This window comes from Cebus imitator, unplaced genomic scaffold, assembly GCF_001604975.1.
Source record: "Cebus imitator isolate Cc_AM_T3 unplaced genomic scaffold, Cebus_imitator-1.0 Scaffold669, whole genome shotgun sequence".
NCBI classification, from domain to species: domain Eukaryota; kingdom Metazoa; phylum Chordata; class Mammalia; order Primates; family Cebidae; genus Cebus; species Cebus imitator.
In genome coordinates, this window is record NW_016107984.1 from 613,636 (window position 1) to 621,987 (window position 8,352).

An 8,352-nucleotide genomic window follows, 5' to 3' on the forward strand; every position below is an offset into this window, starting at 1 on the left:
AACTATGTAAAGCTGCTTACCTTTTCTTATCAGTAACTGCTAAAATCTGTGACTTCTATCACCACCCAGACGATGTGTAAACAAATGTATATCTTGACTTCTGTAAACCACTGAAGTAACAAACAGAATGACAAAAGTCCCCTGGCCCTTGGAATGTCCGGAGACCCCCGCCCTTGTCTCCGCCCAGGAGGTGAATCACAGAATCCCCAAGCCCTTGAAATGTCCGAAAACTTTTCATCCCCATCCCCACTCCTCACCCCCACACCCAAGGTGATTTTTCGGGTATAAAAAGTCGTGGCACCCTCCTTTTGACACCACAGGTTGGAGAGACATGAGTCCTCTGTGGTCGCCGGCATAATAAATGACCCTGCAATCTGGCATACTTTTGTCTTGGTGATAACTTTCTACGTCCGGTCAAATACAACAAAGGTTTGGTTACTAGTCCTGTTGAGGGGGGTGCTGAGGCGCTGGTTTAGAGGGCTTTGAGTAGGATGGAAGTAATTCCTGATCTTCCGCTGCAGTGGGGAGAATGGCTGGCCTAGAAAGGACTTTCTTTGGGCCGGCTAACGTGACCTGAAGTCTAGCCTGTTTTATGCAGCGTTTCAGCCATGGGGGAGGCCGTTGGACTAAATCTAACCATTGGCCTATGTATGGAAACTGCTCAGGGTATCCAGGAGTTTTTGCAACCATTTCCCATAGAGCCTGGGTAATTTTGGGGTCGTAAGTCCCAGTATCTGGCCACCCAGCTTCAAAAGACGGCCATTCAAACCCATACAAAGAGCAGAGTTTTCCAGGGGTTAATTTCACCCCATATTGGCCTGAGAACCCAGCCTTGAAGTTGGCCATCATGCATTGGAGGGGGGTACAAGGCTGGGAGCTAGACCCCATTTGTGGGTTTTTTTAATGCCAAATTTCCCTCAAGAGATTTCACTAATTTAAAACTGATTTCCCTAATTTAAAACTGGCTTCACTGAGGATTTGAACCAACAACCTTGCAGTTGCAGGCCCCACACCTTAATGGCTGTGCTAACAAGTCACTTTTGTTACAAAAAGTTAAAAAGCTTTTCTTAAAGCCAGATTCTGGATGCAAATTTTGCACCCTGAGGCAGTGAGGCCTGCCTCAAAGCTGGGTGGGGCTGACTGCCGGCAGAGAAAGGAAAAAAATGCTCTTAGTGTCAGTTTAAAACTGAACTTGCTGGTGGCGAGTTCTCCGCCCCTGCGGCTTCTGGTCCCCTTCTCTCTCTCTCTCTCTCTCCTGTCTCCTTTCTCTCCTCTCTCTTTCCTCTCTCCTCTACTTTCTCTCTCCTCTCTTTTCTCTGTCTCCTCTATTTTCTTTTCCTCTTTTACTTTCTTGTCCTCTCTCCTCTCTTTTGTTCACTTTTTCTTTTTCTCTCTGTTCTCTGTCAACTCTCTCTCTCTCTCCTCTCTCTTTGCCTCCTTTTTTTTTTCTATCTTTCCCTCCTTCTCTTCTCTTTTCTTCTCTCCCCCCTTCCCTACTTTCTCTTTCCTTGGTAAAGCCAATTTTGGAAAGCCTCAAATTTAAAATTTGGCCCTCTTTAAAGCAGGTTTTAGCAGGGCCTCTGCAGCCAGGTCCTGCAAGGACCAGACAACTGGATTTTAGGGTTTATCCCTAGTCCTAGTCACAGGAACAGGGGGTAGGGGCCAAGGTAAGGCAGCAGTCTTTTTCCCCCACAAACCACAACTGGCGAGAATAAGCACTATGGAGGTTTAGCGCTGCCCGGGCATAATCCTCCCCCTTATAAATTTTTAATGGACAGTTGCTTCGGAAAGGTCAGGAAGTGACAAAACAGGTGGACTAAGAGGTCTACCGGATGTGTGTTTTGGACCCACCACACCCAGTAGAGTGTGCAGAAGTGCTGCCAGTCAGTCTCTACTGGGTGGTGATATTCTACCTCCCAACATCCAGGATGGTGCCAATATGCCTCTTTGTGATGCACCGTCGGGCACTGCCCATAACAACATTAGACACTTTCCTGGCAGAATAAGCAGTTACCTATTTTTCATCCCAGCCTGGGAAAGAGCACCCGTAAACTCTGATCTAGGGTTTTGTTCCACACAAGCTCCAAAGAAACTACCTTCAAGGTATAAGGGCACAACGGCCTTTCTGACATGGAATCTGACCCAGCATGGGCAAAAGTACTCTTTTCCTGGTGGGGGTGGCTGGGAGAATTTTCAGGCCACAGTAACCATAACAAGGAAGGGAATAAAGACAACTATAGTTAAGACTATCTGCCGCATGGCAAAGGAAGAAAGAGTGAGACCTCAGTGACAGAAGAAGAAGATGAGGAAGAAAGAGAAAAGAGTAATTTTTGCTGGGGTGTAATCAATAAAAGTTCCCTGCATCCAGTGGTTCGTTAACCACTGTAAAATATCCCTACCTCAAGGGAAGATGGCTTGAACCAGTATATGTTTGCTAGCAGGAGTCTAATAAAACTGACAAATTTACAGACGAGACAGGACCACATACAAGAGTGACAAAGAGTGGGTGCCCCCCAGATGGGAGACCAGTCAGATGCCTGCCTGGCCACTTTCCTAGAGGAATGTTCAGGGGCATCTTGGCTAAGGTGTACCCGTATAATCCCCAGGCTTGGTCACCTCAGGATGGAAGTCCAAGTAGGACAGCTCTGAGGTGAATCACCGTTATGCCCTACGACGCTCCAGTGGAACCGCGGGTGAAGGCCCACACAAGCCCCGTAGCCTTTCAGCCATGGGACTAAATATATATACACTCACTCTGTCACTCACACAGAGGTTACGGAAAACAACCGAACGCTGCCACTCACTATGCCAGCTACCAGATGGTGAACGCTGGTACCCACTGCACCAGCTACCAGAGGGCTGCCACCCACTATGACAGCCACCAGAAGGCAAACGCTGGTACCCACTGCACCAGCTACCAGAAGCCTCAAGCAACATCTCGGTGAGGCTTGCCAGGTCAGAGTTGCAATGACTCATCAGTCCCCCGACTCAGACCCTTCCTTTGAACTAGTTCCCAGACCAGACTTACCTCCAGAGGTTTTTTTTTAAGGACCCTGAGGAATTTCGGGTGAATGTCGGCCGAGAGGTCGCTTCTCCTCCATGGTGGCTCTCCGGGGCCCTGGGAAAGAACAGGGGGTGCCTCCCCAGAGGCCCGAGGTGGGAGCGGCCACCCAGGCAAGACTCTGAGATGGCTTTTGTCTGGTGACAACAAAAAGAGAATATCTCAGTGGGACCTCCAAATGTTGTACTGGACCGAGCGTAGAAAGTTAGCACCAAGAAAAAAGTATGCCAGATTGCAGGGTCATTTATTATGCCAGCAACCACAGAGGACTCACGTCTCTCCAACCTGTGGCGTCGAAAGGAGGGTGCCAAGACTTTTTATACCCGAAAAACCACCTTGGGAGTGGGGGTAAGGAGCGGGGATGGTGATGAAAAGGTTTCAGACATTCCAAGGGCTTGGGGATTCTGTGATTCACCTCCTGGGCGGGGACAAGGGTGGGGGTCTCCGGACATTACAAGGGCCAGGGGACTTTTGTCATTCTGTTCATTACTTCATTGGTTTACAGAAGTCAAGAAAAGCATTTGTTTACACATTATCTGGGTAGTGATAGAAGTCACAGATCTTAGTCACTTATTACAAGTCACAGGAGCCAGGATGGAATTAGCCTGGGCTGCTTATTTTAGTTATTACCGGTAAGCAAAGGCTAGCAACTCTGGCACAATATCACAGTAGCACACACCTGTAGACCCAGCTACTCAGGAGGCTGAGGCCAGAGGATCACTTGAACCTGGGAGGTGGAGGATGCAGTGAGCCAAGATCATGCCACTGCACTCTAGCCTGGGTGACAGTGTGAGACTCTGCCTCAAAAAAACAAACAAACAAAAAAAAGACTGGATACCTTGGGAGCAGCAATAAGAGGCAGGAAGAGGAAGAAGACTTTGCAGAGAAGACAGAAAAGAAATAATTGCAGAGGAAGGAATAGATCAGAAACCAACTGAGAAGACATTCTAGGCAGATTGGACATGAGCATCAACTAGACAGAATGCTCAGTAAAGCAAGCACTAAAGTATTCATGACATTTGCCATACCCCTCCCAGACACATCCAGCAAGTCATGTGGTTCAAAATGTGAAAGGGAAATGTGGAGATATTTGCCAGAAAATACATCTTCAACCTAGCTGTTGTACAATCTATACATACATTAAAAGAGTTTATCTGAAGTTCATTCTTTCATCCAGCTATCCCAGCTTCTATGCCTGGATCAAGTGGGACCAACAGAACGAGGTTTATAGGCCAAGGTGTCTCCATCCCTAGAAATGTATTGACTGAGTACTCCATCCACATGAAGTGCTCAATTATAGGCCGCAGACTGCACTGATTTCTGGTACCCATTAAAAGACTGAAGACTGTCTACTAAATCATCTATAAGAAGACAAAGAAAGAATGTTATTTAGATTTCAATGCCAAGAACTCTTCTTTTTTTTTTTTTTTTTTAAAGTAGCTTTCCAATGTGAAAGGAAAATAAATCTTGGGGCACCAAAATCACTAAGCTAAAGAGAAAAGTCAAGCTGGGAACTGCTAGAGGCAAACCTGTCTCTCATTCTATTTAAAGTCGCCCCTCTGCTCACTGAGATAAATGCAAAGCTGATTGCCTCCTCTGGAGAAGCGAATTAGAAACTCAAAAGAGTGCAACTATTTGTCTCTTATTTACCTAAAACCTGGAAGCCTGCTACATGCTGGAAGCCTTTGCTTCCAGCTGTCCCGCCCTTCCGGACCAAACCAAGGTTCCTCTTACTTAGGTTGATTGATGTCTCATGACTCCCTAAAATATAAGAAACCAGAGTGTGCTATGCCCACGTTGGGCATATGTCATCAGGACCTCCTGAGGCTGTGTCAAGGGCACATATCCTCAATTTCAGCAAAATAAACTTTCTAAATTAACTGAGACCTGTCTCAGATATTTAGGGTTCACATTAGCAAAAACTGGAAAGCCTGCTAGACAAATTCTAAAAGAGTTGTAACACTAAGAACTCTTAATGTCTCATGAGGAATTCTTTTTTTTTTTTTTTAATTAAGGCGGAGTCTTGCTCTGTCACCCAGGCTGGAAGACAGTGACAGGATCTTGGCTCACTGTAACCTCCGCTTCCGGGGGCAAGGGATTCTCCTGCCTCAGCCTCCCAAGTAGCTGGGATTACAGGAGCACACCACCATGCCCAGCTAATTTTTTGTTTTGTTTTGTTTTGAGGCAGAGTTTTGCTCTTCTTGCCCATGCTGGAGTGCAATGGCATGATCTTGGCTCACTGCAACCTCCTCCCAGGCTCAACTAATTCTCCTCCCTTAGCCTAACAAGTAGCTGGGATAACAGTCATGTGCCACCACACCAGGCTAATTCGCATTTTTAGTAGAGGCAGAGTTTCACCATGTTGGTCAGACTGGTCTCGAACTCCTGACCTCAGGTGATCCACTCAACTCGGCCTCCCAAAGTGTTGGGATTACAGGCATGAGCTACTGCACCAGACCTTCATGGGAAATTTCTGATTGTCAGGTCTCCGGATGCAAGCCTGGAGCCTGAAAATCTGAAGTCCTGCTTGCCTCACCTGATGTCTCCCACACCCTGCTTGCGTTCACCATTGTCCCTAATCATCCAGCGAAGGTTCCCTGGACAAGCCCCTCACCCAACCCTGCCATCTTAACTATTTTTATGATAATGTAAATACCTCTTATCCAACCCTGCCATTGTAACTGAACTTACTCTGCAACACCCCCGCCTCCCAAAAACTACCCAAACCTATAAAACCACTTCCTATCCCACTGTCCTTTGCTAATGCCCTTTTCGGCCTTAGCTCACCTGCACCCAGGTGAAAAAACAGCCATGCTGCTCACACAAAGCCTGTTTGGAAGGTCTCTTCATTCAAAGTGCAAGTTTTTTCAACACTGGTAATTTTTTTTTTTTTTTTTGGAGACAAAGTCTCACTCTATCACCCAGGCTAGAGTGCAGTGACACAATCTCGTCTCGCTGCAATCTTTGCCTCCAGGGCTCAATTGATCCTCCACCTCAGCCTCCCCAGTAGCTGGGACTATAGGTGTGCACCACCATACCTGGCTAATTTTTGTAGTTTTTGTAAAGATGGGGTCTTGCCATGTTGGCCAGATGGTCTAGAACTCCTGGGTTCAAACTATCTGCCTGCCTCAGCCTTCAAAGTGCTGGGACTACACAGGTGTGAGCCACCCACCTAGCAGATGATTTCTTGTAATGACCAACACAAATCATGTAACAGAGAACATCTACATATTTGCTATGGCCAACAGAAAGATCATGGAACCTACATATTTCTGCACACCACTTTGTCCTGACATTGATGTGCTCTTGCATATTTTTCCTAAAGTTGATTTTCATCTATTTCTGTATTTCCATTCTAATGTAAGACATTGTAAACAAGGTAGAGAACAAAATAATAAACAACTCTCCTGAAATTTGTTCATTTTCTGTCACTCTAGGAAACACTTAAAGAGAACTAGGAAGGTGGAGCTGGGAGAGAAGAAAGAATGAATCACTAGACATCCGAACTGTCCTGCACATCCTGGATTCTCCTGCCTATACAGCTCTACCCATCAGCTGGATAAAATGTCCTCTTGGAGAATGTCCTTTGGCCTGTAACTACCTTGACAGTAGTTTCTGAGACTTTTGATAGAAACTGGTTTTGACTTAGTTATGCCAGAAACTCGGACTACTGGTTAGGATACTAATGAATGGGATGACCTGGACATGTCACCCTTCTGGAGCTCAGTGGTTTTCATCTTTCATGTCAGGCAGAAATTGGAATCCAGGAAGCTGTTTCCTTCACTTCTTTCTGAGTCAGCAAGGTGGACGCACCCACATCTCTCAAGGCCACCTGTGGTAATGGGCATAGTATTGAGGGCTCTCAGGATCTGGAAAGAGTAGATAATTCAGAAAAACTCAAAGGCTGTTGGGGGGCTTAAGACAGAATTTTCTTGGCCAGGCGCGGTGGCTTACGCCTGTAATCCCAACAATTTGGAAGGCGGAGGCAGGCGGATCACCTGAAGTCTGGAGTTCAAGATCAGCCTGGCCAACATGGTGAAACCCTGTCTCTACTAAAAATACGCAACTTAGCTGGGCGTGGTGGCATGCGCCTGTAATCCCAGCTACTCGAGGCTGAGGCAGTAGAATCGCTTGAACACGGGAGGCATCGGTACAGTGAACCGAGATTGCGCCACTGCACTCCAGCCTGTGCGACAGAGCAACACTCCGACTCAAAAAAAAAAAAAAAAAGAAAAAAAATTTTCTTAGAGGTAAGTAGCATTCCGCCCCCCTCCCCCCACCGCCCCCAACCAGGTTCTCTCAACCCTGAAGATGAAGAGACATTTCCTGGGCAAGACTGACCCTAGCCTTAGGTCCAGCTCACCTCTCTGGCAGCTGGAGCAAACCTCCTGTTTAGACAGCTGGGGTGGCTTGTGGAGCACCGGCATCACATATTGCCTGTGTGTGTGCAAATCTGAGCTGTGCTCTTTCTCAACCTCGTTCTCCACTGCTGTGAAGCTCTGGTGAGAGGTCTCCGTTCAGGTGGGGGCCATCATTCCTCTACCTCACAAGAGCTGCTTTGTTTTTAGAAACCCAGGATCTGGCCCTTCGGACAAAATCATTTTACATCAGAGCCCCAAGTCTTGGAAATCCCTATCCCCAGAATCTCCGGTTTGTCCTTCAAAAACCCAACCAAGATCACTGAGAACACACTGGCTGGACGGTTCTGATGCGACCCAGGGCTCTCCATTATGAAATGCGAACCCGCGAACCCTGACTACAAGTGCCCCAGGATAAAACAGAGCCCGCATTATACTTGGCAACGATGTCTGGGGCTCAGTGCTGTAACAATGCAACGCTGGACTTCCACCAAATGAGCTTTTAGGGGGCAGGCAGAGCCGTAAACCCCGAGGCCCAGCTCCAGGGCTGTGCTAGAGCGGGCGGTGACCGCCTCCCACCCGGAGCGCGAAGCGTCCCCGTAGTCCCCACTAGGTCGCGCAGTGGCGTCGGACAAAAGCGGAAAACGCCGCCAAGGCTGGCTGCCAGCCTGGCCCGCTGTCTCCTACGCACGAAAGGGCCAAGGCCAAGGCCGCGCCGGAATCCAGGACGCGGCCCCCACCCCCCGCGGGCTCGGCGTGCTCTTTGACCCCAGCGGCAGCCCGTCCGCTCCCCAGCCTTGCCACTCCCCGAACCTTTGGCCGCGCATGCGCGGCAGCGCACGTCGCTACCGCTAGGACGCCGCGCGCCAAAGACCTGTAGGGGCGGTTTCCCGTCAGGCTCCGCGACGGAACGCTCACTTCCTCCCGCCCGGA

At 48.3% G+C, this 8,352-nt stretch overlaps 1 non-coding gene across 1 annotated transcript; it reads right to left on the minus strand.

Annotated features, from left to right (window-relative positions):
- Positions 1-4,962: 4,962 nt before the first annotated feature.
- On the minus strand, positions 4,963-5,026 carry LOC119469476. Its single transcript, XR_005198301.1, has one exon. It is a non-coding gene; the product is annotated as a U7 small nuclear RNA (small nuclear RNA).
- Positions 5,027-8,352: the final 3,326 nt, after the last annotated feature.